The 25471-nt window shown below is 38.9% G+C and overlaps 1 protein-coding gene across 3 annotated transcripts in view; it reads left to right on the forward strand.

Annotated features, from left to right (window-relative positions):
• The window catches only part of DLGAP1 (DLG associated protein 1), an 876465-nt gene that overhangs the window by 107340 nt on the left and 743654 nt on the right, over positions 1-25471 (forward strand). For all 3 annotated transcript variants that reach the window (XM_082258776.1, XM_082258777.1, XM_082258774.1), the window contains exon 2: positions 8497-8569. The gene's annotated coding sequence lies outside the window, so the exon portion shown is untranslated. The remainder of the gene's footprint in view (positions 1-8496; positions 8570-25471) is intronic.

The following is a 25471-nucleotide window of genomic DNA, read 5'->3' on the forward strand; positions in this document are numbered from 1 at the left end:
TGCCTTTACAACTCCTTTAATGATTCATATCATTCTTCTGTTGTTTAAAACAAATTAAGGATCCAGCAAGTAAATTGAGACTCTTTTATGATTGTTGTGGCAGTTGGATGTGCCTGGAAAACTCAGCCCCCGTTCACACTGGGGCGACCTGTCAGGCGACCTGGTCGCCTGACAGGTCGCCATAGGTCGCCTGCCATACAGAAGCTATGGACCAGTTCTAATAGGAGGGACACAAGTCGCTCCAACTTAGAAAAAGGGTCCGGAGCTTCTTTGGGGCGACCCGGAGCGACCTGCATAGACTTCAATGTAATGAAGTCCGTGCTGGCCGCTCCGAGGTCGCGGTGCGAGCAGCGCGCCGTGACCTGTGTGGTCGCCCGGGGAAGTCGCATCGCCCCAGTGTGAACGGGGCCTTACTATGTAAGCCCTGAGAGATAAACGATTAAGGTAATTAAGTCTACTGACTTCTACTAAAAATATAAAGGGAAACTTTAATGGTTTTTGTTGTTTGTATTTTTTTAAGTTTACAAGTTTTATGTAAAATATTTATTTTACAAATAAACAGGTAATACAGTATACAGTACATCCATGATACTGATTTTGTAGAACATATTGTGTTTTCCATAAAGAGAGCACGGCGGTCACTTCTCCATTTGAGACAGTGTTTACTTCTCCATTTAAGACAGTTCCTGAAAAAAAAAAAATGGTTGCTAGGCAATGACATTTGACGTCGCTCCGGTCCTCCAAGACCATAGAATCGAGTGGGGGCCATCTTGTCCTCACTCGACTTCCTGTCTGTGAGGAGCCGGGACCAGATCGTTTTCCCCGCTGCCGGCGGGTCCAGTAATCCGCAAATCCGCCGCGGGAAACACCCTTATCTGAAAGCTGACCGCCTGCCGTTTAAAAAAATACAGAGGTTATGTGCCATAACCCTTGTTAAACGACCGACGTAAATAGTCGCTGGGCGTTCAGTAAGTGGTTAATATAGACGCTCCAGGACTAGGATACGGACCATTTCTACAAGGTTAATCAGCACTTCAAAGAATTGCATAAGTGGTGCTTGTGTGATCACCACGCCATTATTTAGATTTTGAAACATTATACAACACCAATATTTAGAAGTCAATTGCACTGCAAAGTAATATCCCTGCAGATAAGGAAGGGCTAGACCACCACTTTGTACAGATAGTTTGAGAGAATAGATTGAATAGAAAAGAAGACACTACACTATTCATTTCAGGGAATATAAATAATATAAAGATATATAAATTGAAACATTAATTACAAAAGTGTGATAAAAAATAAATAAATTGGTTTACTCTACCCTATAAGTTTAGTGGCAGATTAGACCAAGTAGTAACACACTCCTTTACCGTTGTAGAAGGGGGTTCACATTGTTATCAAAAACATAAAGGGGACTGGATTTCAATTCCCAAGTAACAATATTTAGACACTTCTTTTAGAGGAATGGCAGGGGGTAAAGGTGATATATATTGTGGATCTACTGAAGATATACTAAATGTGTTCCGATTGACCCTAAAGCCTGAAAATTCTCCAAATTCAGTAATAATTGAAAGAGCTCTAGTTATTGAGTTGGAAGCATCAGCTAAATAGAGCAGCGTGTATTCTGCATAAAGAAAGTTAAAAGAAGTTTTTTCCTCCAAATCATTAATTTGACATCCCTCGACATAAACATCTCTACAAATCATGTCATACAAAAGTTCAATGGTAATGGCAAATAGCAGGGGCAAGGTAGGCCACTCCAGCCATGTTCCCCTTTATTTCTCAAATGGTTCAGTAAAATTATTATTGACTCCAGTCAGGGCAATTGGTTGGAAAATAAAGCAGTTTCGCCCATTTAGTAAAGGCTGTACCAAAACCATATTTTTCAACAATAGCAAATAAATTGGACCATTTAATAGAGTTGAACGCTTTGTGCATATTCAAAGACACTATAACTCTAGAGTCCAGGCCGTTCATTGGAATCTGTATATTTGTTAAAAACCATGGATTTTAAGGGCTGTGGAAGAACCTGGTATGATCTGAATTAAATACAAAAGTAATGACCTTTATCAGACAAATTGCCAATATTTTTTAGGATTTTGTAAGGATTTTTAGCATGTTAAAGATATAGTTCTGTAAGACTCACAATATTTGGGATTACTGTTTGGCTTTGGTAATAAAGCAATTAAAGTCCCTTAAGAAAAGCATCCCCAGTTCTCCCTCGGGGAGGAGCCTACGAATGGTGCACATAGGGAGCTAATGCTAGGAGCTCCAGGTAGCCATCCCTCCATTGAGCTACAAGCCTGACATCCTGTAACCTTTCCACGCCCCGCAACCCCCCTCCCACACACACACATACACTCAGTCCGACATGGCCCCTCTCCTTCTCCTTGTCTGAGAGAGATCAGGGACAGCCGACGAGAGTGGTCAGAGTAGTGAAGGTGGGAAACCGACCTGTCGGAGGGAGAGCTGGTTGGCACTTCCGGGGGACTCCAGGAGCTTAGACACACCAGCGTTTGCTAAGCTGCACTGGAAGGCGCATGCCGGGATGTGGTCACAATGCGGAGATTGCCGAAGATGGCCGAGGGCTTCAGGACAAGCTGAACGGCAACCGCAAACACTTGGCATTCGGAAGCGCCTGGTGGAGTACTGGAGAGAGCCGAGGAGTCGCAGGAGAAGCGGGCAGTGCGACTGAGGGACCAGAGCCCAGCCATCCACAGACACCCACAGACACAGAGGCTTCTGTTAGGAAGGCAATTGGAAGCGGGGGAAACGTAACCTCTCTGGTACCTCTTAGACTCAATCAGCCTTTGTAGAGGAAACTGACCCCCTCAACGCAAGTCAACTTTTACCCTTGAAGACCCCTTCAACAGAGTGGAGAGTTCTGTCTCTTTCACTTCTGTTTGCTTATACTGCTGCTGACTTTGCATAGCATTGACTGCTTGTTGAAACAAACCAGTTACACAGGGGACATAGAAGCACCACAGGGGTCTGCCACTTAAAGAGAAGCGGACAAGAATATTATAGAAAAATGAGAAGCAAAACAGAAAAAGGAGGAGCATCTGTCAAGTCTCCTAAAATAAGCTCAAGTCCTGAAATAATTAAAAAGTACACGTGTAAGGCAGATAGAAGGGAAAGGAAAAAAAATGGACAAAACAGACCATCAATAGGTACAAATACCTTGGGGCAATCTAGAGTGTAACAGGACCTGGAGAGTGACATAGAGACAGACCACACTGTAGAACAGAATACCCAACGACCTAGGCCACCTACTGACACGTGTCAAAGATATGGAAAAAAAACAAGACAGATTCTTACAAACAATAAATGAGCTAAAAAGAGAAATGAAAGATCCCAAAATGGAACAGAGAAACTTGACTTATAAAATGGAAGACCAAGAAAACCAGAATAGAAGGAAGAACGTGAGAATTTGAGGCCTGCCAGAACCAACACATGGAGAGGACCTGATAGATAAAATGAGGAAAATCTTTAATCCATTACTAGACAGAGGAGAAGTTGAACAGATAAAAAAATTAAAGAGTACACTGGATTAGAAGATCTAAAGGTACACGAGCGGAGGCCTCAAGAGATGTAATTATAAGATTTCAGAACTATAAAGAAAAAGCCCAAATTTGGGAGAGCCTGAAAAGAAAGACTGATGAAATATGACAGTGCCAATCTCTAGATCTTCACAGATCTGACACAGGAAACATTAAGAAGAAGGGGATTATTGAAACCACTTTTGGAGCTGATACAAAACCATGAAGTACGGTACAACTGGGGCTTTCCAGCATGTCTGGTAGGCCAGAGCGAAGGCCACATGGCAAAATTGAGATTTCCTGAAATGTATACTGCCCAAATAAAAACCCGAAAGGTTACCTGAAAAGAGTCCTAGAGAAGTTGACGCGGTTTCAAAAAGGTAAAGTGATCCTGGCAGGAGATTTCAATTTCTGCCTGGATTCGCTCTTGGAGTGTACATCTCAGGCACAGGGGACAGGAAATCATCAGCTTAGGATGGTGAAAAAATAATAATTTCACTGTCAACTAGTTGATGTGTGGACAATCCAACATCCGAGGGAGAGAGTTTACTCTTTCCACTCTCATGTGCACAGGATGTATTCAAGATTGGACTACATCATGATAGAACACAGACTGTAAGTCAGTTGTGAATACATCAATAGGAATCATGACACTATCAGACCACGCTCCAGTAATTATGAAAATAAAATTTATAGGACATCAGCAAAACAGAAATGCTTGGAGGATTAATGAAGATCTGATCCAAGATATAGATGTAGGGAAAAAGACAGGAAAAGAACTGGAACAATATTTCTTGAGTAATAAAACCCCAGATATGTCAGAGGCTACAATATGGGAAGCTCATAAGGCATATATTAGGGGCGTACTGATCTTGATAGGTTCCAAGAAGAAAAAGGAAAGAACGATTACCATAAATAGACTAATAACAGAAATATTTGCATAAGAACAAAATCATAAAAAAGAGACCAGAGGCCGAGACACAACAAGCCCTAGTATTAAAAAAGGATAAATTAAAGCGGTTGTATACTCAGAAAAAAACAAAAAAACAAAAACAAACCCTGCAGGACAAAGACATAATGAGCTTACTAGCTCATTATGAAATACTTACCTTAGAACGAAGCCCTGTCACGGTCATCTGGACAATCCTGAGGGAGCTGACATGCTCCCTCGGCGTCTCTTCTCCGGCGCTGTGAGTGGCCGGAGCCGCCATGATGTCACTTCCGCGCATTCGCGCGAGAGTTTCACTTTCCGGCAAGATCCGGCAAGGAGCTCTGAAGGTTCGTCAGACCTTTAGAGCGCATGCGCCACAGACGTCAGCAGCTGCATGCAGGTTGAATATCTCCTAAACCGTGCAGGTTTAGGAGATATTAATTGTACCTACAGGTAAGCCTTATTATAGGCTTACCTGTAGGTAAAAGTCATATAGCGGAGTATATTACCACTTTAAAAGAACAAGTAGAAAAGAAGGGCCAAGACGGGCCTTCAACAGAGTCGCTAGAGGAAGATATAAATGGGAAAACAAACCAGGGAAATATTTAGTAAGAATTTTAAAGAATAAAAAGTAGTTTAATTATATAGAAAAAAAGAAAAAAATAACAGTGGAGAAATGGTTTACTCAACAACAGAAATAGCAAAGGCATTTCATAGCTTTTATGGTGTCCTATATTCAGTTTGACAAACGGGGTCACAGGAAGCAGAACAAAAAAGAAAACAAAAGATACAAAAATATATAAAGCAAGCAAAATTATCTAGAATTCCAATAGAAAAACTGAAGGCTCTTAAGGCGCCAATCTCACAGGAGGAGATACTGGAGGCATAAAAACACTCAGAAACAGGGGAGAGCCCAGGACCCGACGGGTTCACTACCCGTTATTATAGAAAGTTCAAGTAAATATTAGTACCTAAATAATGTACATATATGACTGGGATAGGAGAAGGGAAGGAAATGAGAGTAGAATCACTACAAGTGTTCATATTGGTAATTCCAAAAGAAGGGAAGGATGCAACCTTGTGCTCTAGTTATAGGCCAATAGCGTTAATAAACATGGTTATAAAATGATATGCAAAAGTCCTGGCAACTAGATTAAAAGATCTAATTCCTCAATGGATCCATGCAGATCAGACTGGATTTATTCCAGGCAGAGAAGGGAAAGATAATGGGATAAGAACATTACTCCTATTTCATAAAGCTACAGGCATTAGAACCCCAGATCTCCTGTTGTCAATTGACGCTGAAAAAGCATTTGACAGGGTGGACTGGGAGCTTATGCTGAAAACAATAGAAGGTCTGGGTTTCGTCCCTAGAATGAACATATGGATAAGAGCACTGTATAGGAACCCGACAGCAGTGGTAAAGGTAAATGGAAATTTTTCACCTCCTTTCGGAGTGTTCAACGGGATGAGACAGGGGTGTCCACTTTCACCCCTGTTGTTTGTCTTGTCGCTGGAGCTACTATTAGCTACCATTCAGAACAACGTAGACATAGGGGAAGTAAAGGTGGGGAAGGAGGAACATAAGGTAGCAGCATATGCTGACAACGTCCTGTTTTATATCACTAAACCTAGAATAACTCTCACAAATGTAATAAAAGAACGAAAAAAAAATATGGGGAACTATCAAATTTTAAGATCAATCCAATAAAGTCAGATTTTTGGAATATTTGACTAAGTAAGAGCGAAGAACTAGCATTGCTGAAGGATTTCCCTTTCACATGGATGAGGTCAGAAGTAAAATACCTAGGGATAAATCTGACACCATCTTTAAAGAACCTATATCATGTCAATTATATCCCTATGCTAAATGACATAAAAGCAGATATTAAAAACATTTCTACATGGCCACTATCATTGTTGGGTCGAATAAACATGGTCAAGATGGTAATCCTGCCCAAACTTTTATATAAATTTTAAATGTTACCAATAGCCATCCCATAGATATAATTTAAATAACAAAAGCAATGATATTAACGTTCATCTGGCAAGGAAAGAAGCCAAGAATACAGTACATGGTACTCAGTAAAGACAAATCACAGGGGGGATTAGCAGCACCAGATATTAAGAGATATTATACTGCAGTTATAATTTCATGAATGATAGAATGTACAAAAATAAATTCAGCCAAAATATGAGTCAAGATTGAAACCACATTAAGTTAAATAAGGACATTTGGATCCCACCAAAATATAGAGATACACATGACCATACACATGAAATGACTAGAGTGGTATACAAGACATGGGACACGATGAATAGACAAGCTAAATGCGAATATTTGGACGTATTAAACGTGTTGCTGCATACTTCACCATGAGGAGTTTCTTTTTGTTTACCTTTGCCATACCCGAGATATACTTGCCTTGGTTAAAACTATTTTTGAGGATGTACTTTTATCGGTCTGGCTTTTATCCCTGGCTATATACGATTCTGGGACCAGGATCCAATGCCCATTCAGCTGACAATTGTGCCTGAGACATTCATTATTGGAGCTGGTGTGGATCTCTGTAATGGGGATCTACACAATTCGGTAAGCGGCCACACTAACTGGTGATTGGTGGAGGTTCTGTCGCCATAATTAGCACACGGTGAACGAGATTGTTCCTGAGGAATCTGTATCTAATTTTATGGACTATATATGATTTATTTCTTTGAATCATTACATATTTTAATGGTGTTTATCATTTTTTTTGTCCATTTTATGTGGATCTCATTGACCCATTTTTTGCTATAATAAGCACTGCATACCTTGTTCTTACCCTAAGATACGTGACTATTGGCAGAAGGTGTATCATTACAATGGGGAAATTGATCCATGGATTTGCTTATTTCATAAAACTGACAAATCAAAAAAACATTACAAAAATACAATAGTACCAAATTTAATAAATGCAGCAAAGGGGGCAATTAAAAAAAATGTCTAGAACCAGAAAGCCCCACACTCAGAGACTGGTTTAAAATAATTGAATATATATACGACATGGAGTATTTAGGTAGCAGAAAGGGAGACCAGACAGAGAGTTTCTCTAATGGGCAGAATTCAAAAAGACCAGTATATATTCAGAAATCTGGGAGGACTAGGGGAGGAAGAGGGGAAATAAAGGCTGGTGGAGAAGAAGGGGAGGATGCACAACAGATGAACAGGCATGTAATAGGTGTGGGGAAAGGGGGGGGGTGTATTATGGTGTCAACATATCTCTCGAATTGCACTTTTGTATTTGTAAACTGCTTTGATACTTAATAAGATTTGAATTAAAAAAATAAATCAACGAAGAAAAGCCTCCCCACGAAAAAAAAAAAAAACAAAATCCCAAAATTGAAAGCATAAATGTATAAAGACAACAGTTTATGAGTAAGTTGTTCTTTATAATTCAGGTACCATTCGATGGGATTACCTTCTGGGCCAGGTATCTTTTTAGGTTAGAAAGATGCAATAGTCATATCTATTTCTTCTTCCGTAATAGAAAGAACTACCATAGAAGCATTTTGTCGAGATCATTTGGGAACAAGTGTAATTACTAAATAATGGGATAAGGCACTATTTCATATTTACCTGAATCTGAAAAATCTTAATGTCTTTGTTTTGAATATAATAGATACGGAAAATAAATACAAAACATTACTGCCTTTTCATACTAGTTTTAAACTACAGACAATCTTTAATTAAGTTTTAAATTGCTGACCATTTTTGAATCTGAAAAATCTGATTAAATGTCTTTTCTTTTGAAACAAATAGATAAGGAAAATAAATAAAAAACATTACTGCCTTTTCATTCCAGTTTTAAATTATTAAATTACAGACTGTTTTTAAGATTGGTCACACTCTGGACTATTTAAAATGTTGTTTTTATTATGGCTTTTAAAAATCTCAATTTAATGTCATAAAATTTAAAAATGTATAAATATTATGCCACCCTATATCCAGTTTATTTACTAACTGATACTGTGTGTATTTTATTTCAGATAATCCTACTGCTTTACTACAGAATGCTGCTCATTGCTGCTTTTCCCAACCATAACTAAGATCATTTTGGCTGTAAGTCATTTATACATTTTTAATTATATTGGCTATTTAATGTAACTTAAATTTTGTTTACAGTGCATGTTCCAATGTAATGCAGATATGTTGGTAAACTATATTATGAAGGTTGTTTTACAGTATGCTTTCAGCAATATGATATCCGAAAACTGAGATGCTGGCAAGAAGCTGACAAAATAGTAATGGTTTATTCTTGAATAAAGTTGTTGATTATGATAATGCTTAAGTTCAAAGGCTTGGGTTCAATTGTGATACTCAATTGAGATTCAATACTTAAATAATGATAAATACATTTTGTTAAACAGAAGTATCTTCAATTAAAAGCAATATTTATAAATATTATTACGCTTCAACTTAAAGCGTTTGTTACCCTAACACTTCATATTCCTGATATGTGCCTGTTGTACTATGTGCTTGTATGAGAAAGCATCCTGTTCTTTTTGTATCGCTTCCTTTGTGTGAAATTCCTGGTGTTCCTGCCAGTCCCTCTGCTTTCCTATTAAAAACTGACTACACTAAGCAGAAGAACACACCATAGTCAGTTCTCTAGCTATGCTGGGAAATCAGTGTACTCTCCTCCAGTGATCAGACTTGTCCTGATATGCCCCCGCTGCACAACCATTCCGTGGGAAGCTCAGTGTACTGCTGCTTCTCCTCCCCCCAGCTCGTATGCAGCTGAGAACAGAAGGAATGGGGTCACTTATAACAAGGTATGTATAATGTTTTTTTTTTTATATCTATACAAAAGTGTTTTGCCTTTAATTTTAATTTAAGGCAGAATGGGTTGTTTTACAAGGTGATCATTTACATCACTTTACATAGATACATAGTGAGGTTGAAAAAAGACACCAGTCCATCCAGTTCAACATATGATGAGTATGTGTGTGTGTTTGCAGTTAACAGTACATTGTATACCCCTGTATGTTGTGGTCAATACGGTGCCAATCTAATAGTTTTTTTAAACTATTGATGCTCCTTGCTGATACCACTGCTTGTGGAAGATTTTAGTGAATGGCCACGTGTCTTTTTTAAATTCCATTTCGCTGAAAAGTTTGTTCCCTATGCTAGGGTCGCCAGTACGGTATTTGTACATTGATATCATATCCCCTCTCAAGCGTCTCTTCTGCAGAGAGAATAAGTTCAGTGCTTGTAGTCTTTCCTCATAGCTGATTTCCTCCATTCCCCTAATTATCTTTGTGTCCCTTTTCTGGACTCTCTTCCGTTCCAGCACATCCTTCCTGAAGGACCGGTGCCAGACCTGGATGGCATAATCGAGATGCAGCTGGACCAGAATCTTGTACAGTGGGAGACTAATCGTTTTATCTCTGGAGTGAATCCCCTTTTTTATGCATGCCATTGCTGAGCTTGTTGTCTACTAGGACCCCCAGGTCCTTTTCCATCTTAGATTCCCCCAGAGGTTCTCCCCCTAGCAAGTAACTTACATTCGTATTTCTGGCCCCCAAGTGCATTACCTTACATTTTTTCAACATTAAACCTCATTTGCTATGTAATTGCCCACCCCATTATTTTGTTCAGATCTTCTTGTAAGGTTTCCACGTCCTGTAAAGAAGCTATTGCCCTGCATAGCTTAGTATTGTCCACAATTACTGAGATTGTGCTTGTCATCCCATCCTCCAGATCATTTATGAATAAATTAAACAGGATTGGTCCCAGGACAGATCCTTGGGGGACCCCACTTTCCATACCTGACCAATCTAAGTACTCCCAAATTATCACCACCCTCTGGACTCGCCCCTGAAGCCAGTTTTCAATCCAGGTACTCACCCTATGGTCCATACCTATGTATCTTAGTTTGTACAGTAAGCTTTTGTGGGGAACTGTATCAAATGCCTTTGCAAAGTCCAGATACACCACATCTACAGGCCTTCCTTTATCCAGATGGCAGCTCACTTCTTCATAGAAGGTTAATAGATTGGTCTGGCAAGAACAGTTCTTCATTAATCTATGCTGATTACTACTAATGGTGCAATTTTTGTTACTAAAATCTTGTATATAGTCCCTTATCACCCCCTCCAATAGCTTGCAGACAATTGATTTTAGGCTAACCGGCCTATAGTTCCCAGGGATATATCTCAGCCCTTTTTTAAATATTGGTGCCACTTTGGCTTTTCTCCAATCAGCTGGTATCATTCCCGAGAGTAGACTATCCTTAAAAATTAGGAACAATGGTCTGGCTATCTCCTGGCTGAGTTCCTTAAGGACCCTCTGGTGTAAGCCATCTGGTCCCGGTGACTTATTTATGTTAAGTTTTTCAAGTCTAGTTCTGAGTCTATCTTCTGTTAACCACGAGGGTGCTTCCTTTTATGTGTTATTAACTTTAACATTACAGTCTAGGTTACTGTATCCCCCAATTCTTTTGTGAAAACTGAAGAGAAGAATTTATTTGTGAAGACTGTAGAGAATAATTTATTTACTTTAATAATAACAACATGCTTCAGTTGCTATAGCCACAGCTTGGTGCACGCAAGGCCTATATTTCTTTGGTCTAAATTTTGGTGCACGCAAGGCCTATATTTCTTTGGTCTAAATTTCTTTTTGAAAATACCATATTTGAATAGCCTCAAACAGCTCTGCACAAATATCATGCTGCACACAGGCCCCAGAGCCTAAAAAAAATTCTCAACAGAACCTTCACTTTGTTTTCTAAACTCATTCCTTTAAACTAAGGAAGCTTTTCACAGTGCTTTTTACTAAAATTTACATTTTTTGTCCATGACTGTGTTATGAACAGCTAGGAATAAAATTATTGTAATTCTCCAGTTAAGTTATATCCCATGGCTGACAGTTGATGCTACTTTTTCAAGTTTGACTGTTTTATGGATATAAAATTTTGGCTATACTTTAGGCAAACTCAGTAGCTTGCAAGCTTTAGAAGCACTTTTGGTTTCCTCATCAAGCACAACTCTGCTCTGTTGGATTAAAAAACAGAAAGGAAAAGAAAATTACATAGGGAGAAGAGACATGAACAGCCATTAAAAATGAAATAGAGCATGGATTTTGGAGCAAAGATAGAACACATGAATAGGCAAACAGAACACGGCAAAAAAAGTAATGTTATTGCACTTATTGCACTTATTACAATCTTTTCCTTGTTAAGTCACTAAGTTTAGGTAAGTGTCATTGACAGAAGCACAGTTATGCTACATGAACAGACACACCAACTTACGGACTCTGTGTGCAAAGACATAAATATGATAAAAAATTCAAGACATCACTTTCAGAACTTGTCAGACTACCCACTGGGTTGGGATTTGTAAAGTACTGTACAATTTGCAGCTACAAACCAACAATACAAACAGAAAAAGTTGAAAAATGACAGCGAAGTTTTCTTGCATAGATTAAATTAAACAATTAAGATTTGTGACCTTTAACTGGCAATTAACCTGTTCCTGCTGGGTGAACGCACATATGCAGCCACTGGATGGGTGGGCTGTAACACTGAGTGGACTCATATATGCATCCATTGGAAATGGCTTTTCTGTGTGGAGAGTGCGCTTACTGCATAGTCCCAGCACAATATCTAAAATGTCACAGAAAGCTCCTGATGCAAATGTACGATCGGGAGCTTCCAATCATGTGAACTCTGTAACAAGAAAACACAGCGGTCACATGGTCTGAAAGCCTGCCTCTGCCTCCCAGCATTTAGGTTATCACGATGAGCCAGGGGCGGCAATGGTAAGGAGATAAAATTAAATTTCCAATACATCCATCCTGCATTTAACAGCTGAGGCACAATATTCCTTGTCATATTTCTTCAGTCTTATTTTGACTATTCAGTTATAATGCTACTACAATCCTTACTCTCTTGCACCGAATGATGCTGTACTGTGAGCTCAGGTCAGCAAGTGGATGCAGGGGGAGTGCCCATGACAAGCTAAGCTTACAGGAAGTTGACTGAATGATGCTGTCCATCATTCAATTCACAAAAGTAGAGCCTTCTCTGAGGAGCGGTCCTTCTACAGGGTAAAGCATTGAATTAAACGTAAATTGTTGCAGCAATATCTGCTTTTTTATTTTTAATAATGTTGGGCTGCTTTTTTTTTTTTTTCAAAATCTGGAGTTCTGATGTAAATATTTTACTATAATATATGGTTTTCTTCCGGATTAATTTATAGGGAAGGGAAGAATGGGGAGATGAGGGTGATTTTTGCCCTGTATAGGTAATCACCCCCAGAGCATGATACATTTAGGCAAACCTACTCATATATCTAGTTTGTCTCTTGATTCTGGAGAATGAGATAGTGTCAATGTTTTGAGGGCTGGAGCGTGGTTCTGCGATCATTCATAAATCCTTCTATTTTCCCAGAGTGCTTTCCCATGCAGCTGTGATAATAACAGTAATAAGGTTTGGGTAGAAGCTGTCTCAGATGCCTCATTTGGATGAAGAACACAGCATATCGCCAGATGGACCATTAATACAGTTCACAGAAAATATATCATGATCTTCTGAATGGCACTACCTGGGGTTGGAGAGGGCCAATGCTATTAGCTGGGCTTTTTCCATTTTTTTATAGAAGAAAAAATTCTGTTCATTTGTAAAGCCTTAGGCCCCTACACAGTATTATTTGGAATGCATGTTTTATTACAGGATGTGAAAAAGAATAATTTATTTGAATCTTGTTTACATCGTTGTGTGCAGTTCAGGAACTTTTGTGTGATAATGGGGTTGATTTATTGTAAGACTAGAGTGCGTTTACATTGCAAAGTGAATTTTTACTTAGCTTAATAAATGAAGTGACGCTAAATGAAAATTTACATTGCACAGAATACACAATCGTGTATATTAAAAATGTAAAAAAAAATGATTTTTTTGCTCACACATGATTGGATGAAGTCAACACAGCTTACCTTATTCAAGTTGCAAAGTAAATTTTCACTTAGATTAGTGAATGCATTGAAGCTAAAAAATTCACCTTGTAAAGTGAAAATTCACGCTGTGCAGATGCCGATTATCCAGTCAAATGTGAGCAACATTCTTGTTTTTGTTTTCTCTTTTCCTTGCACGTGATTGGGTATTCTTTGAAAGTAAAATATTGTTTACTTTTTGCTATAAAACATATCTAATAAAAAAATTGAAAAAATCCAGTGCCCGGCACTTGCAGATCGGCTTCTGCTGGGAGAAATTACAGTAGAAGCCGGGCTCCGGCAGCGCGCGCCCCCTTGGTAGAAGTGAAGGATAACGTATATATAAGTGATTCTGCACCAGAGGGCCACCCTGTAGCAGTATACCTGCTATAGGGCAGTCCTTAAGTGTTTAAGTTCACCTCATTCACCAATCTAAATGAAAATTCACATTGCAAAGTTAACTTGCCCTTTAGTAAATCTTTAAAATAGGTCCAGAATGGGCAAAAATAGTTGTCTGAACACCTACTTCTGCAGTCCCAGAGTAATAAAGAAAACTTTTTAATAAGAGAAAGAAATAAAGAAATAACTCCTGCACTCCCAAATAAACAGCCCCTAAATAACTATGGTGAAAAGAAAGTCGTAAGCACTGTATTGTGTTCTCACAATTTTTTTTTTTTTTTTGTTTTATCTATTTAATAAGGGAACCTATGTGGGAAATGGAGGTATGTGGCTCATAAAAATGTCTGGCTGTCTTGCTAATCAAATGGCTGGCTTTTCCCAAGAACCGACCTGCTAAAAATATGCATAAAAAGTTAGTCTATCCTAAACATTTCCCAAATGCTCACATAACTCAATCACATAACTTGAGACTCAGTAACCTCATTAAAACACCCACACACATTCAACACCCTCAATTACCTTGGTGTGAACCAAGAGGACCTACCAGGACAGGGAAAGTTAAACAGTAGAATCACATGTGCCAACTGACTTTGTATTACCATCAGTATACAATGGGGAATTTATCAAAACTGGAACAGACAGAATCTGGAGCAGCTGTGCATATCAACTAATCAACATCCATATTCAATTTGTTTAGTTAAACTTTGAAACTAAAAGATAAACTTGATTGATTTCCATGAACAGCTGCTCCAGATTCTGGCTACTCCAGTTTTGATTAATTCCCCTCAATGACTTGCATTGGTGCATTGACAAATCCAATACACTGTTTTACTAATAAGGGATAAGGAGGACCTGAACATCACTCAGTAGATATAAATGTATCTTGACATTTTTTTCATTCAGGTAAATATGAAAGATTATAAAAAAAAAAATGTCAGCACTAGATACAAGTAGAAATAGTGAATAATAAGCATAAAAAAAGTCCAATAATAAATGTAAATAACACGTGTAGTGCTAGTGGTTGAAGAAGTGATATATAAGTAAATGATAAACAATGTATATAAAAATATACACCTTGAGTAAATGACATGAAAAAATTACTAATAGCATACTAATAGCATAATACTAAATGTGCATGAAGTCCATAGGAAAAGCCCATAAATAAGATGATAAAAAAAGATGAGAAACAGTATTTGGTGTGGGACCAGATGTGATGTCACTATGCCCCCTGGCCAGCTTTACTTGTGAACACTGCAGTTTTTTTTTATCTTTTTCCTTGGAGTTTTATATGCCTGACTTGTACATCAATCATGTGAGTGCACACTGTTGCAATAAATGGAATTCTTTTTAGACAGTATTACACTATGTATGCTTGTATTCATTTCATGTATATCTGAACCTGTTTACTCACCTGGAAGCCTACCTGAATGGATATCCTTGGTGGTCTTTGCCTGGTGGGACCTACAAGTGCTATTGGCTTTTCCATGGTAAGAGGGCACAAGTATATGTGCCCTCGCACATGGGACAGGGGAGGTAAAATATATATAAAAAATAAAATTTGGTTTTAAAAAAAAATTGCATTAATTCAGGGACGCGGGCTCTTTAAGAAATAGAAGTAGCCCCTCACGGTTCTGGCGGGCTTTACAGCGGCGCGCGCCCCCTCTAGAACTCTCTGGCCCAAGGCTATATAAAGGGGGTCTCTGAGGTAAGCCCCTCAGTTGTTTAGTGACTGCCGGGCGAGCTCCCCTCCCTCCCACCCGTCGGTGGCACTTTATGTGGTGACGTCACCCTTTGATTTAAGGGGGGACTTTGGTGGTTTGAAAATATGTTTTATTTCGCTTGAGTTCTGGGACTAAGCGATTCAGATGTGTGTTTTATAAGTTTGTTTGATTTGGAAATTTTATTTGATGGAATTTTGAATAAAGATTTATTTATTTTATTTAAAACCAATAAAGTGCCGCGGCCATTACTTATGCCAAAAAAATTAATTGTGTTGTTTTTTATTTATAGTAATAGTTTAGTTATTATTTAGGAAAATACATCCTCCTGTCCCATTAGTTTGGAAGCCACCACATTCTGGTAAGCAGCCAATTTTTTATCACATTTATTGATGACCTTTCCCATCTTGCTGTGGGAAGATCGTGGTTTCTATCCGCATGCTGGGACTTGTGGTTCTTCCTGATTTTAAGTGCTTACTTTTATACTGTTTTTCATCTTTTTTATCATCTTTTTTATGGACTTTTCCTATGGACTTCGTGCACATTTAGTATTATGCTATTAGTTATTTTTTCATGTCATTCACTCAAGGTGTACATTTTAAACTTGAAATTATTTCTTATTGATATGTTGAGCAAGCTGTTTACAAAGCTCAGTAGCCAAGCTCATATGTATACACATAATTTGACTCCTCACCTGTCAACGTCTCCTTTGTTTAGACAGAGTACCTCCTTTGAATCAGACAGAGTCTGAAAGAAAACACTCTGCTTTTCTATTTCTGTAGAAAACCCATAGACCTCTGTGATGGTAGGGTTATAAGTGTGGCCATCATTAAATATTTATTGCTGTGTTAAAGTAATCATTTTTTGTTTATGGTCTGAAAATTGTGAAATATAGGTGTAAAAATGCATAAACTTGAACAAAAAGTCTACATTTTGACTGACCCAAAATTGTAATAGTTTCCCTTCATATATTAAGAGTGATGAAAGGTAAAAGGAAAGAAAAGTGACAGTTTCCATTAAACTAAAATGCAGGATAATTAATTGATGGCTGCTTCTCTGTTCTAAACAGGAAAAGAAGAAAGGTCTGCTTCATTTCTTACAGAAATTGGCTAATTACATTTCCAAGCATTCATACATATAATTGAAAAGCGCTTAAAATCTATCACAGATTGAGCACAGTTAATGGTTCCCAAAACAGTGCTAGACTTGGGAAATCGCTTGCTGCAAATTTCTCTTTTGGTATATATAGAAAGACCAGGGCACCAAATAGTTGCAGGTAGTGGGCAAGGAAATGAAAGCATCCAAGTGCAAAAGAGTCAGCGAGTATGATCAGAGAAAGGGCTACCCCACAATTGGCTGCATATACTGTAGCTACAATTATTTTACAAAAGGGGATTGATTTTTAGAAAGAGATTGGTTTAAATTAGTGATTTCATTGATTTTTAGGAAAATGTATTGATTTCTGAAGAATAGCATTGTACAACAACGTGGAAAAGGGTCACCTGTGTGCTGAATGCAGTCTTTTACTTCTCTTTCTGACCTTTCATAATGCATAGAAGTTCTGCAAAATAAAATAAAAAATAGAGGTATGTTTTTTATATGTACAGGTATAGACAGAATTATCCATTTCCACTATATCTATAATTTTGCTCAGATAATGTTGTGATTTACACCCCCTCTACATTCATGAGATTCTTCTAATGCTTCCCCTTTGCTGTACACTCAGACAAACCTGTCCCATATAATCCCCAGTATCTGAAACACGTTACAGTTTTAGTAATGTAGACTGCATAAATGTCTTATTGGCTCAAAGTACTGGCAACCTGTATCAGTCTGAGAGCAGTAGCAAGGCAAAACTTGCTAGTTCTCTCTCGGTGTCACAACTGTTACTCTGATTTTGAATTTGCAGAACTGGTTTATTAAATAATGGAGAGGTGCAGTTTTTACACTACTTAGCCCTTTTTATACTCACTGTCATGTAAGCCGATAAAGTAATTTTTTTATGGACTTTGGAGTTGCCGACTCTATCACTAGTTTTGAAGCGTTTGTGAACTTTGGAGGACATCTGAGCCTGAACACCCACCTGTGAATTCTATAATTAGTTTGAGTATGATTCTCTCGTTTTGAAGCGCTGCCCCCGTCTCTCATTTCCTCTTAAAAAAGTCACCATGCACCACAGTGTCCCCAATATATTGGCACCATATACTGTGTGTATATATATATATATATATATATATATATATACAGTGCCTTGCGAAAGTATTCGGCCCCCTTGAACTTTGTGACCTTTTGCCACATTTCAGGCTTCAAACATAAAGATATAAAACTGTAATTTTTTGTGAAGAATCAACAACAAGTGGGACACAATCATGAAGTGGAACGAAATTTATTGGATATTTCAAACTTTGTTAACAAATAAAAAAACTGAAAAATTGGGCGTGCAAAATTATTCAGCCCCTTTACTTTCAGTGCAGCAAACTCTCTCCAGAAGTTCAGTGAGGATCTCTGAATGATCCAATGTTGACCTAAATGACTAATGATGATAAATAGAATCCACCTGTGTGTAATCAAGTCTCCGTATAAATGCACCTGCACTGTGATAGTCTCAGAGGTCCGTTTAAAGCGCAGAGAGCATCATGAAGAACAAGGAACACACCAGGCAGGTCCGAGATACTGTTGTGGAGAAGTTTAAAGCCGGATTTGGATACAAAAAGATTTCCCAAGCTTTAAAAATCCCAAGGAGCACTGTCCAAGCGATAATATTGAAATGGAAGGAGTATCAGACCACTGCAAATCTACGAAGACCTGGCCGTCCCTCTAAACTTTCATCTCATACAAGGAGAAGACTGATCAGAGATGCAGCCAAGAGGCCCATGATCACTCTGGATGAACTGCAGAGATCTACAGCTGAGGTGGGAGACTCTGTCCATAGGACAACAATTAGTCGCATACTGCACAAATCTGGCCTTTATGGAAGAGTGGCAAGAAGAAAGCCATTTCTTAAAGATATCCATAAAAAGTGTCGTTTAAAGTTTGCTACAAGCCACCTGGGAGACACACCAAACATGTGGAAGAAGGTGCTCTGGTCAGATGAAACCAAAATCGAACTTTTTGGCAACAATGCAAAAGGTTATGTTTGGCGTAAAAGCAACACAGCTCATCACCCTGAACACACCATCCCCACTGTCAAACATGGTGGTGGCAGCATCATGGTTTGGGCCTGCTTTTCTTCAGCAGGGACAGGGAAGATGGTCTGCAAAAGACCTGAGACTGGGACAGAGATTTGTCTTCCAACAAGACAATGATCCAAAACATAAAGCAAAATCTACAATGGAATGGTTCACAAATAAACATATATCCAGGTGTTAGAATGGCCAAGTCAAAGTCCAGACCTGAATCCAATCGAGAATCTGTGGAAAGAACTGGAAACTGCTGTTCACAAACGCTCTCCATCCAACCTCACTGAGCTCGAGCTGTTTTGCAAGGAGGAATGGGCAAAAATTTCAGTCTCTCGATGTGCAAAACTGATAGAGACATACCCCAAGCGACTTACAGCTGTAATCGCAGCAAAAGGTGGCGCTACAAAGTATTAACTTAAGGGGGCTGAATAATTTTGCACGCCCAATTTTTCAGTTTTTTATTTGTTAAAAAAGTTTGAAATATCCAATAAATTTCGTTCCACTTCATGACTGTGTCCCACTTGTTGTTGATTCTTCACAAAAAATTACAGTTTTATATCTTTATGTTTGAAGCCTGAAATGTGGCAAAAGGTCGCAAAGTTCAAGGATGCCGAATACTTTCGCAAGGCACTGTATATATAAACACACACTGTATTACCAAAAGTATTGGGATGCCTGCCTTTACATGCACGTGGACTTTAATGGCATACCAGTCTTAGTCCATAGGGTTCTATATGGAGTTTGCCCACCCTTTGCAGCTATAACAGCTTCAATTCTTCTGGGAAGGCTGTCCACAAGATTTAGGAGTGTGTCTATGGGAAAGTTTGACCATTCTTCCAGGAGCGCATTGTGAGGTCAGACTAGAAGTCCTGACTCGCAGTCTCTGCTCTAATTTATCCCAAAGGTGTTCTATCGGGTTGAGGTCAGGACTCTGTGCAGGCCAGTCAAGCTCCTCCACCTCAAACTCATTCATCCATGTCCTTATGGACCTTGCTTTGTGCACTGGTATGCAGTCTTGTTAAAACAGGAAGGGGCCACCCCCAAACTGATCCCACAAAGTTGGAAGCATGAAATTGTCCAAAATGACTTGGTATGCTGACACTTCACTGGAACTAAGGAGCCAAACCAACCCCACCCCATAATCCCCCCTCGACCAAATGATTTGGACTAGGGCACAAAGCAAGGTCCATAAAGACATAGATGAGTGAGTTTGGGGTGGAGGAACTTGACGGGCCTGCACAGAGTCCTGACCTCAACCCGATTGAATACCTTTGGGATGAACTAGAGCGGAAACTGCAAGCCAGGATTTCTCATCCATCATCGGTGCTTGACCTCACAAATACGCTTCTGTAGCTGCAAAGGGTGGGCCAACTCAATATTGAACCCTACGGACTGGAATGCCATTAAGGTTCATGTGCGAGTAAATTCGATAATATAGTGTGTGTGTGTGTGTATATATATATATATATATATATATATATATATATATATATATATGTGTGTGTGTATGTATGTGTATATATATTATGTGTATATATAATATATATTCGTTTTAGGAATGAAGCACCATTTTAATATTTATGACATATATATATATATATATATATATATATATATATATATATATATATGTCATAAATATTAAAATGGTGCTTCATTCCTAAAACGAAGGCCCACCTCTTCAGTTGCTGATGTATTGAGATATATACAGTATATATATCCTCAGTTTAATATGTTAATGTGAGATGGTAGCTTTACCTACTGGTCAATAACACTAAAAAAAAAAAAAAAAAAAAAAAAAATTGGCCCTACTATGTATGTATTAATGTGAGTAAGGGACCTTAGATTGTAAGCTCCTTGAGGGCAGGGACTGATGTGAATGTACAATGTATATGTAAAGCACTGCGTAAATTGACAGCGCTATATAAGTACCTGAAATAATAAATACAATTATAATAATAATAATAATTTACAAATTTACTAATTCCCATTCCATGTATAAAACACAATAACAAGGAATGAGGCCCTCACTGGAGTGCCCCATGTGTTCTGCATCCTATTATCAAACTAGCCTCCTGTTTCAGTAGCTGTTTACCACCATGTCCTCCCACAACGTTTCTCTGGACCTTGGCAATGCTGAATCGTTTTAATTGGTTAGTATCTGAATTTTGTCATATTGTGTTTACATGTCAAGCAAACTGCATATCCAGTCAATGATGAATGATGAAAATGTTCCACAGTTCAACATCTTGACTTCCTTTTTCCATGTCACCATTATTATTACAAATACTGCATGGAAGTTTGAGTACATGATTAAATGATGGTATTAGTCATTGTTGGCTGTAGTTCAGTCAGGGCATTTATCTTTGAACCACTACAGAGTGTACTGTCTAACCTTGACCCATGACTTTTATTCAGTAAAGTAAGTGACTCAACTCTAATTGTTCAGGAAAACATTGTGTGCTTCATATCTGTATATTTGCTTAAATGTGGAGTAAACTTGTAACTACAGATTCATAGTGTAAAGGCTAGGAAAACTTGCGTATGTGTTGAGAATTGTTGGGAATGTAACACTAGCTGATCTGTACTACTACTGTTTTTTGCATGGTTTTGTTTTATGCCCTCTGGTTTGGGCCTAGTTGTATTGTAAAAGAAAAATATTTTTGCTAAAAAACGAAAAGTATTATAATGTCTGGTTTTAAATGATGTCTGTCTGCTCATGGGGAGGTTTTACACAATTTCCCATACCGCTGTCTAATTGTGATAGTGTGCCCCCAAGGGAGGAAATGAGGGCACCCCACAATGGGGACACTGACACTTACAAACCAATGGCTTCATTTAAGTGAATCGGCCACGATGAGTTACAGCATTTGGCCCCTACACTGATGATTAAATAAGCCTTTTAAGTGTCACATGATGTTACTAGAAAGTTAATATGCTAACACGACTGAAATATAGCTCCCATTTTAAGTTGATTTTTTAATCCCTTTGATTCCAATGTAGGTGGCAGTGTGTTTCAATGACATGTAGTTATAATTTCTGAATAGATTGATTTGAGTATTGAACGGATAAAGAGGAATATCTAGTTTATCCAACTTGTTCTATAGCAATTTATGCCAGAAATTAGGGCTGTTTGACAGTTAGGTTTGAACTGTAATTTTGATTGGCCTGACTGCACTTCATGTAGACTCTGGAATGTTGTAGTGCACTATCTGGTCTTTTTTTTTACTGAAAGGGTAATAGATCCATGGCTTTTGTAAAATGGCACAACAGGTTCTCTAGCATTATGACTTTGATCTTCATTCTTTAGAGACATTCTTATCATCTGACTCTTATAATATGATGCTGAGGTTATTCCTGCCACTCAGTTTGTAATTTAAAGACAGCATTAAATGTATCTAAAGCCAAATCTTTTTTTTTTTTTGGCTAGAGTAGTGAAGGATTAGAACCTGTGTCAGATTGTTATTGCTGTCTTTGCTAAAAAGATTCACCCTCTATGTTTGTCCTGATGAACATTGTCACACCAACAGAAAGAAATGGGAAATCAAAAAGTTTATGACTGTCACTGTCACTGATAAGGGGTCATCTTCCAAAGGAGACTCTTCTTCCAGCGACAGGAGCCTAAAGGGACATTTTACCTCAATTTGAAGATAATTCCTCTAACTAGAAGTAAAGGAAAATCTCTCCAATAGGAACACAGACAGCAAAACCAATCAATCGATCAATCAATTAAGGGTAACCAACTCTATTAAAAACAACAGCAACAAAAAGGTTTTGGCTTTAAATAACCTTGAAAGCGTTTGTTCCCCTGTGAGATGATGGCATAATGTGCTAGTATGCATCGCATACTAGCACATTATGAAATACTTAGGAAAAAAAAAAAGGAGGCGCAAACACCTAGTGCATTACCCTTGGACACCTTTTTATCAAAATGCCAAAAACATACTCACAGATACGAAGAGCAAAAATCGCATTGAATGAGCCCACCACATGTGGAAGTGATCATCCCTATCGTTGGACCGCTGACACATTTCGGGAGATACGCTCCCTTCCTCAGGAAGGGAGCGTGTCTCCCGAAACGCGTCAGAGGTCCAAATACAGGGATGATCACTTCCACATGTGGTGGGCTCATTCAATGTGATTTTTGCTCCTCATGTCTGTGAGTATGTTTTTGGCATTTTAATAAAAAGTTTTAAAGGGGTCCAAGGGTAATGCACTAGGTGTTTGCACCTCCTTTTTTCTTTCCTATGCACTTCTGTCTGGTGTTCCCCGTCTGAGGAGAGCAACACGCCTATTATTCCCATTGGAGTGAGCGCTTGGGTGATTCAGTTGTTTGGAAAATTGAGATTATGAAATACTTACCTTAGAATGAAGTCCTCTAGCGGCGCGCTGTCACCGCTGACAGGGCTTCCAAATCCCCCCAGTCTTCCTTTCAGATTAGCAGACTCCGGCTGTGTGAGTGGCTGGAGCCACGATGACGTCACGTCATCATGCACGTGGGAGCCCTCAGTTCCGGCATGGTGCTCTAAAGGTCCAGCACTGTATGCTGGACCCTCAGAGTGCATGCGCCGGTGAAGTCACCGGCTGCATCCAATGTGGATATATCTTCTAAAGAGTGCCCGTTTAGGAGATATTCATTTTACCTACCTTATTATAGGCTTACCTGTAGGTAAAAAACACAATGCTGACTTTACTACCGCTTTAACGCACAGCTTGGGAAAAAAAAAACACTATGATATGCGTATCTAGTAGAATAAAGTGTATCGTTTTTCAGCAGGGCTCGGTCCTTGCTACCAATCCTGAAATTACTATTAAATGATGGATCTTTTATGTATGCTTCTGCGTATAGCTCTGGCATTTGATTGAATGAATTCAAGTTCTTTAGTGAGTACTCAACAGCTAGGTCAGGATGTATTTCCAGTGGTGCACACATCTTTGCCGAATACTCTCAAAGTATGAAAAGTAAGGGCTCTTTCACACGGCGTTCAGTTTTTTATGCCCGATCAGTTCCTTTTTTTTTTTTAAACGGACACGGATGACACTTGTGTCATCCAGTCCGTATGTCCGTTTTTCATCCCATCCGTTTGCGGATGAAAAACTGACATAATGTATCTCTATGTAAATACGGATGTCAGCGGATGACACCACTGACATCCGTTTCTGCGTCCGTTCCGTTTTTTGAACGGAAGAAAAAATAGGGTTCTCTTCCGTTTAAAAAAAACTGAACTGAACTGAACGGACGAAAAACGGATGACCATCCGCTGACATCCGTATTTATATAGAGATACATTATGTCCGTTTTTCATCCGCAAACGGATGGAATGAAAAACGGACATACGGAACGCCCGTGTGAAAGAGCCCTTACTCCACTTTCGTTAATAACATGTAAATATAAATAAAGTCAACATATGACTTTTTGTTATTTGCTGTTTATTTTCTCATTCAAATTTTGGCAGGCATATTTTTTTAAAGCTGAAAAAAATATATACTGATGTGAATGCACAATTTATATGTAAAGCACTGCGTATATTGGTAGCGCTATATGCTGTAAGTACTTCTAACAAACAAAGAAATATACATTTGGCTTTCTTGCATGGGGTCACTCCGTATTCTGTTAGTGTAGATAACTCCCTCCAAAATAATATTTCCTGATTATGGAAGTAGCTTATCACTGTTTCCAGCGTTGTCCCTTGTCTCTTATTAAAACTGAATATGTAACTATCAGAAAAACAATCTCAGTACTCAGAAAGCAGGAAGAGGCAATAGAAAGTGAAGGAAAACCATATGTGGATTCCAGTGCATAAAGCCCCGGGTAAAACCGTGCAATGTTGCTTGCTAAAAGTCCTGCAACAATTTAACTAATCAAAGGATTGTGCTTTCAGCAAAAGTGGGATTTTATTTTAAATCACTTGGTAAACTGGTTGCTCAGCTATGTAACAAAATCTGATTAGTCTCAATACAGCTGTGAATGCGCACTAGTCATGTGCTTTAAAATAGAACTATAGGCAAAATGTTTTTTTTTTTTATTATGGATAGAGTAAGGGAGGGTAACAACCCCTGTCAGATTTTTTTTTACCATCTGTGTCCCATTGTGGAGATTTCCCTTCACTTCCTGTCCCATAGCCAAACAGGAAGGGAGAGGTAATCCCTGCAAATTAAGGGAATCCCTTGGGAACTAGTGTCCCCATTGGAAGATTTCCCCTCTGTTACTTTTCTGGGGACAACCCAAAATTTATAAATTTTCCTTTACTTTCACTTTTAATGATAATAGTAAACAGGACGAATAGAGAGGGTGAATGTCCTTAACCACTTGCCGACTGCCTTAAAAAACAATAAGGTGTAACCACCCTTCTCCTGCGCTTGGTATCCAGGTCCCTTGGCCACACACTTCACGGGACTGACAACTGGCTTCTCAGATGGCTAGGATCTTGCTGCCCTTGTCGGACTGGGGTAGTCCACCAATACTAGAAGCAAAAAGAACAAAAAAGGGCGCACCGACCTAGCGCATTATCCTCAATAAAAGGCTGCCGGCTGCAGTTTTACTGTGGCAGGCTGGCTCAGCTGTGCAAAACAACGTAGCCCTACATCAGTCGCACGTGTGGTGCTGGGGGGCAAATGCATGCTGCCAATGGCGCGCTTCAGCCTCCACTAGGCAGCGGGGATGCCGATCCACGGGACCGGCAACCGCAATTGCCGTCGGGCACCTGCGATCTCTCGCCGCTGACAGAGAAAGACGG

Source organism: Pelophylax lessonae (genome assembly GCF_965119305.1).
Source record: "Pelophylax lessonae genome assembly, chromosome: 5".
Taxonomy (NCBI): Eukaryota; Metazoa; Chordata; class Amphibia; order Anura; family Ranidae; genus Pelophylax; species Pelophylax lessonae.